The sequence below is a fragment of the Triticum aestivum genome, chromosome 3D, assembly GCF_018294505.1.
Source record: "Triticum aestivum cultivar Chinese Spring chromosome 3D, IWGSC CS RefSeq v2.1, whole genome shotgun sequence".
Lineage (NCBI taxonomy): Eukaryota > Viridiplantae > Streptophyta > Magnoliopsida > Poales > Poaceae > Triticum > Triticum aestivum.
Genome location: NC_057802.1, coordinates 276,972,405 through 276,979,756, shown reverse-complemented (window position 1 = coordinate 276,979,756; position 7,352 = coordinate 276,972,405).

Below are 7,352 nucleotides of genomic sequence, written 5' to 3'. Positions count from 1 at the left end.
ATGAATCTCGCCCTCGAGATTCGGGTTGGCTAGAAAACAGGTGGGAGTGGTTTTTCCGTAGATCTTCCTCTCGCTCCCAGGTGGCCTCATCTTCTGTGTGGTGACTCCACTGAACCTTGCAAAACTTGATAACCATGCTGCGGGTAACTCGGCTGGCATACTCGAGAATCTTAACTGGTTTCTCCTCATAAGTCAAATCACTTTCCAACTGAATCGCTTCCAGTGGCACAGTATCTCTCAGCGGTATCTCAGCCATCTCTGCGTGGCACTTCTTCAACTGCGAAACATGAAATACATCATGTACTTCAGACAATCCTTTGGGCAATTCCAACTTGTAGGCAACTTCTCCCATACGTTCCAACACTCGGTATGGTCCGATAAAACGAGGCGCTAACTTTCCCTTAACTCCAAAGTGCTTCACTCCCCGAAGTGGTGATACTCGAAGATACACTCTGTCTCCGATTTCGTGAACTGTCTCCTTGCGTTTAGAATCAGCATAACTCTTCTGCTTGGACTGGGCTACCTTGAGCCTATCGCGAATCAACTTTACTTTCTGTTCAGACTCCTTAATCAAATCTGGTCCAAACAACTGACGGTCTCCAACTTCGTCCAACAACAACGGTGTTCTACACCTCCTTCCGTACAAAGCTTCGAAAGGGGCCATCTTCAAACTGGTTTGATAACTGTTGTTATAAGAAAACTCCGCATATGGCAAATTGTCGTCCCAGCTAGATCCATAATCTAGCGCACATGCTCTCAACATGTCCTCCAAAATCTGGTTGACTCTCTCGGTCTGTCCATCTGTCTGCGGGTGAAATGCTGTACTAAATTCCAGCCTGGTTCCCAATGTTTCATGTAACTGCTTCCAAAACTTCGAGGTAAATTGGGTTCCTCTGTCTGATACAATGGTCCTCGGAACTCCATGCAAACATACTATCCTGGTCATGTATATCTTTGCCAACTTAGCACTGGTGTAAGTGGTCTTCACTGGAATGAAATGAGCCACTTTCGTTAAACGGTCGACTACAACCCATATCGAGTCATAGCCTGAACGGGTCCTGGGTAATCCTGTGATAAAATCCATGCCTATTTTATCCCACTTCCATTCGGGTATCGGCAATGGTTGTAACAATCCTGCTGGCTTCTGATGCTCTGCCTTCACTCTCTGACATACATCACAAACTGCTACAAACTCCGCAATATCCTTCTTCATTCCGGTCCACCAGAAAGTATTCTTCAAATCCAAGTACATCTTGGTATTCCCTGGGTGAATCGAGTACGGTGAATCATGGGCTTCTTGCAAAATCAACTTCCTGATCTCCGGATCATTTGGCACATATACGCGGTCCTCGAACCATAAGGTATCGTGCTCATCCTCACGAGATCCCTTGGCTTTACCTTTGCTCATCTTCGCCTTTATCTCTTCAATCTCCTTGTCTGTCTTCTGAGCTTCTCTGATCTTGTCCATCAAGGTAGACTGAATATCCAATGACGCTAAATAGCCTCTTGGGACTATCTCCAAACATAGCTCACGTATGTCCTCGGCTAACTCCTGAGGTAACTCTCCTGTCATGAGGGTGTTGACATGACTCTTGTGGCTCAACGCGTCTGCTACTACGTTAGCCTTTCCAGGGTGATAATGCAATCTCATATCATAGTCTTTGATGAGCTCCAACCATCTCCTCTGTCTGAGGTTTAACTCCTTCTGCGTGAAAATGTACTTCAAACTCTTGTGATCCGTGTACACTTCACAATGGTTTTCGATGAGGAAATGTCTCCATGTCTTCAGTGCATGCACCACGGCTGCTAATTCCAAATCATGCGTAGCATAATTATTCTCATGGGGTTTAAGTTGTCGTGAAGCATACGAAACAACTCTTCCTTCCTGCATAAGCACTGCTCCAAGTCCTCGACGAGAAGCGTCGCAATAAACTTCATAGTCCTTGCGTTGATCTGGCAGAATCAACACTGGTGATGTAACCAATCGTTTCTTCAACTCTTGGAAACTAGCTTCACATTCCTCAGTCCAATTGAATTTGGTGTCCTTCTTCAATAGCTCAGTCATGGGCTTAGCAATCCTTGAGAAATTCTCGATAAATCTCCGGTAGTATCCTGCGAGTCCAAGAAAACTCCGGATTTCTCCAACTGTCGTGGGTGATTCCCAACTGGTCACTGTGTCAACCTTGGCAGGGTCTACTGCTATTCCTTCTCCATAAATAACATGCCCAAGGAATCCAACTTCCTTCAACCAAAACTCACATTTACTGAACTTGGCATACAACTGATGTTCTCTGAGCTTCTCAAGTACCAATCGTAAATGCTCCTCATGCTCTTCTTCATCCTTGGAAAAGATTAAAATATCATCAATGAACACCATGACGAACTTATCCAAAAACTCCATAAACACTTTGTTCATCAGGTTCATGAAATAGGCCGATGCGTTAGTCAATACAAATGACATAACGGTATACTCATACAATCCATATCTGGTGGTAAATGCCGTCTTGGGTATATCCTGCTCTCGAATCTTTAACTGATGGTATCCCGATCGTAGATCGATCTTGGAAAATACTTTAGCTCCTTGCAGGCGGTCAAACAAATCATTGATCATCGGCAGTGGGTACTTGTTTTTGATGGTCACTTCATTCAATCCTCGGTAATCAACAACCATCCTTAGTGATCCATCTTTCTTCTCTACTAGAAGTACTGGTGATCCCCAAGGTGACGAACTTGGGAGAATATAGCCTTTATCCAGTAACTCCTTGATCTGCTTCTTAATTTCCTCCAAATCCTTTGCGGGCATCCTGTACGGTCTCTTAGATATTGGCCCTGTGCCTGGCAAAAGTTCAATCAAGAACTCAATGTCTCTATCCGGTGGCATGCCTGGCAACTCTTCTGGAAATACATCCGGATAATCCTTCACCACTGGTACTTCCTCCTGTACAACTCCTGATAAGGAATTCACTTGAGTCCTCTTCGGCATATGCCTGGATACATACTTGATCCCCTTTCCTTCCGGGGTGGTAAGCAAAATAGTCTTGCTGGCACAATCGATGTTTCCTCCATACAACGATAGCCAATCCATTCCCAAAATCACATCCAAACCTTGCGATTCCAAAACAATGAGGTCTGAGGGGAAAACATGCCTACCAATGGCCAACGGTATCTGAAAACATCCTTGGGTGGCCATATACTCTGCTCCTGGCGAGGTTACTAACATAGGGGTTTTGAGAACTTGGGTGGGCATCTTAAACTAGTTTACGAATCCCCTTGATATGTATGAATGCGATGCACCAGTATCGAAAAGAACAGTTGCAGTAACTGACTTAACCAAAAACTTACCTATTACTGCATCAGGCTGAGCTTCAATCTCCTCCACACTCACGTGGTTCACATGTCCTTTGTTGAACGGGTTCGGCTTCTTACCAGAGCTTCCATTGCCATTTCCATTTTGGGCTTCGGGACAATCAGTAGCATAATGTCCCGTCTTCTGGCACTTGAAACAAGTAATGTGACTTAAATCTCTCTTGGTTGGGGTAGATGGGTTGGTGCGGTTCTGTCCGTTTCCTCCTCCATTCCCATTACCATTCTTGGAGCCATTATGGTTGTGCGAACTACCTCCTCCATGGGTATGCTGAAACTGTCCTCCCGGCTTCGGGGTAAACCTTGGCTTCTGCTGGGCTCCAGAATTATACTTCCCTTGTCCATACTTCCTCTTGCGGTTTTCAATCTGCTGTTGCTTCCCTTCTATCATGAGAGCTCTATCCACCAGCTCCTGGTAGTTGTTGAAAGTTGCTACCATCAACTGCATACTCAGCTCATCATTCAATCCTTCCAGAAACTTCTCCTGTTTGGCAGCATCCGTAGCAACGTCATCTGGTGCATAACATGCTAACTTACTGAAATCTTCCACATACTGGCCTACGGTGCGTCCTCCTTGGCGTAGGTTGCGAAACTCACGCTTCTTCATAGCCATAGCTCCTGCTGAAACATGAGCTGTACGGAAAGCTTGCTGAAACTGGTCCCATGTGACAGTGTCAATAGGGTGCGTGGCTGTATAATTCTCCCACCATGATGCTGCGGGTCCATCAAGCTGATGTGCGGCAAAACGCACTCTTTCCGCATCTGTGCATCCTGCAGTGGTCAATTCCCTTCCAACTTTGCGGAGCCAATCATTTGCTACAATCGGCTCGGTGCTACTGGAAAACACCAGCGGGTTTAGCCTTAAGAAACGGGCTAAGTGGTCAACAGGTGGTGGTGGCGGTGGGTTGTTGTTGTTGTTGCCTTGGTTCTGAACTAACACTTGCATCAAGGCATTCTGTTGCTGAATCAACTGGGTGATCTCGGGCGGGAAAACAAATCCGGTGTCGCGTCTCGGAGGCATCTGATAGGTTTAGAAAAGATGAGAATTAAGAATAGAATGAGGTCTAGAGAGAAAACACTACCCATATGCTCATGAGACAAATTCAATCAATATCACTCAATCAATCCAAACAAGGCAAAACAATCGATCTAACTAGCGTTACAAAGTGTTTGAACTATACTACTAAATGGGGGAAAAACTACTACTGATATGGTAGTCTACTAAAAATTCTGATCCGTTGAAGACTCCATGATGTCTGCTCCAGCTTCATCAATCCATTCCTCTTCACTTGGTTCCGAGTCGGTGTCGTCGATGATGATGTAATTATCCGGGCAAGTGCATTCATCGACTTCTGCTTTTGGCACTGGATTTCCCACGAATGCTCCAATCTTATTCTCCAGGTCATCAATCTTCCCGACTAGTGCGTTGATTTCTTCCAAATAGTCTTCGCGTGTAGTCTTGATTTCTTCTTGGAGCTCCTTGATCTTCGTGAATGCCTTGTTCAGTACTTCCTTGTCCGTGCATATCTGGTTCGCTTGGCGTCGAATATGTTGGTTCTGCTCCTGGATGAAAGCTGCAATTGATCCATCCTTCTTGGTCTTGATCATCTCCCATTGCGCGTCTCGACGTCCACAAATTTGATAAATTGTATCCTTAAGCTCCTGGTGATAGACTTCTCCAATGCGTCCCATGGCGATGTGTGCGGCCATGCTCTTCCCTAAGCTCCAAGTTGGTGCTTCGAAAACCAATCTCATGGGTTCCGTAATTGGCGCAAACGTCCTTCCTGGAATGATAACTTGAATCTTCCAGCTCTCCTCTTCAGGTAATGTGGCGTTGTAGGTTCCGGTGACGCTTGGTATTCCTATGTTCAAGTACTTGGTGACTTCCTTCAAATGTCGTCCAAATGGCGTGTCTTCATCTGGTTGCATGAACTTGCTCCTTGCATTCGCCATTCCTAAAAGAGTAGAAAGTGGAGAGGGGTCAGAAATGAGAAGAGAGAAGTTTTCTAGGGCTTAAGCTTAGTGGTCGTGTCCTATAGTCAGCGTGTGCTCTGATACCAACTTTGTAGCGACCAGACCTCAAATGGCCTGTGCTGCTGTGCACCAGTGTCATCCCTGGATCAGTAATGCTGACACGCACAGTACAAATGGAGGATTTATAACAGAGTAGCAATCACACACTTATTACATCGAATATCTCCAAAGAGATTAAGTATAATAAACATGGCTTAAGGCCATCTAATAACGATAACAGCGGAAGACTTGGAAGAATAGTGAGTCCATCAACTCCAGCGGCATCACTGAGTATAAGACCACGACCTAAGGCACCTTACTCGTCGTCTGAAAAGTCTGCAACATGAAACGTTGCAGCCCGAAACGGGTCAGCACATAGAATATGCTGGCAAAGCAACACATAGAGAGCGATGAACAATGATAAGGCTATACTATATGCATATATGGCTGGTAGAAAGCTCTATGGTTACAGTTTTGCGAAAAGCCAATTTTATCCTACTGCAAAGGAATAAATTTTATTTAACTATCATGGTGGTTGAAACATTGAGAAGGTACCTCCAACTCAATCCCAATTAAGTATCATCATTAACCCAACAAAATTAATTATAAGTATCACGGTGATGAGATTCAAATGATAATCCAGGTACTAGATACTCAAGTTGTCCATAACCGGGGACACGGCTAATCATGATCAGTTTGTACACTCTGCAGAGGTTTGTGCACTTTTCCCCACAAGACTCGATCGCCTCCACTTGATTCTCGCACTACATGATGTTTGAGAAACGGATGACCGAGACACAGTCTTTCAGAAACAGTCACTCTCTACTCTGGATGGACCGGTACACCTACTTTCCCCTACATCTACTAGTCCACCTCTTCAAGAGATCCTGTGACCTACTCAGCTATGCTAGAGCCCATAATAGCTTGCGGCTGCACACGGAAGTTTCTAGCATGAATAATCTTATGATCCCTTTGAGCCTGGGTGGCGGACCTTATACATACAGACAACACTGGGTTCTCCAGGTGCCTCAATCCACCCAGATGTGAGTTTTAGTTGCCACCTTAAGTTGAACCATTATTAAACACTCACATCTGTCATGAATATCTCTCAAACCCAATCCACGTCTACGAGCATAGCATGGCGATAATAAAAGCAACGTAGAAGTAACTCCCAAGGGTTTGACAGGAAACAGGTAATAGGTACTACCTCAACTACTTCCCAATACCCACAGTTTAATTAGATCCTAATCATGCAAGTGTGTGAGGAAAATAGATCTAATGCAATAAAACTGGGTATGAACGGGGTATGATCAAAGTGTTACTTGCCTTGCTGATGATCCGCAAAACCTAGCGATTCGAAGTAACAAGCGGCGCACTCCGGGTACTCTATCGCAAACAAACAAGCATACAATCAGTACTCATATAATGCACAGGTAAAACTCGAAAGAAAGAATCCAACCAGAAAGTTCAACTTAAGAACTCCGGTTTGCAAAAAGAATCAACTCGAAAGAAGCAACGAAAGTCAAACGGCGAAAGAAAGAAACTTTGTTTGCTAATCTGGATCTAGGTCAAATTTTACTGTAGCAAAATCTTGTTTGAGTAGATTAATCGGAAAGAGAATTTCGAGACGAAACTCTAGGCGCTTGAATCACCTGATTCCGATAAACAAGCGAAAAGTTAAACAGATTCGAAGTTTCGATCAGAAATCGAATCTGAGAAAAATAACGAGAAAATCCGACGAAAAAGAAAAACGGACGAACGGTTAAATAACGGACGTTCGTTAACAGAGAAAAACCGACGAACGCGTTCGTTAAAACGAACGGTTCGGTGAACGCTCGCAAAATAATAAAACCGAAAAAACCGATCTAGGGTTTTTTTTAAACAAAAGGTTTTTTTTCAGAAAAACCGGTCAACACGAACGGGCAGTACCTCGTCGGGGATAGAGCTCCGACGGGGCTCCTGTGCTCCGGTGAGGG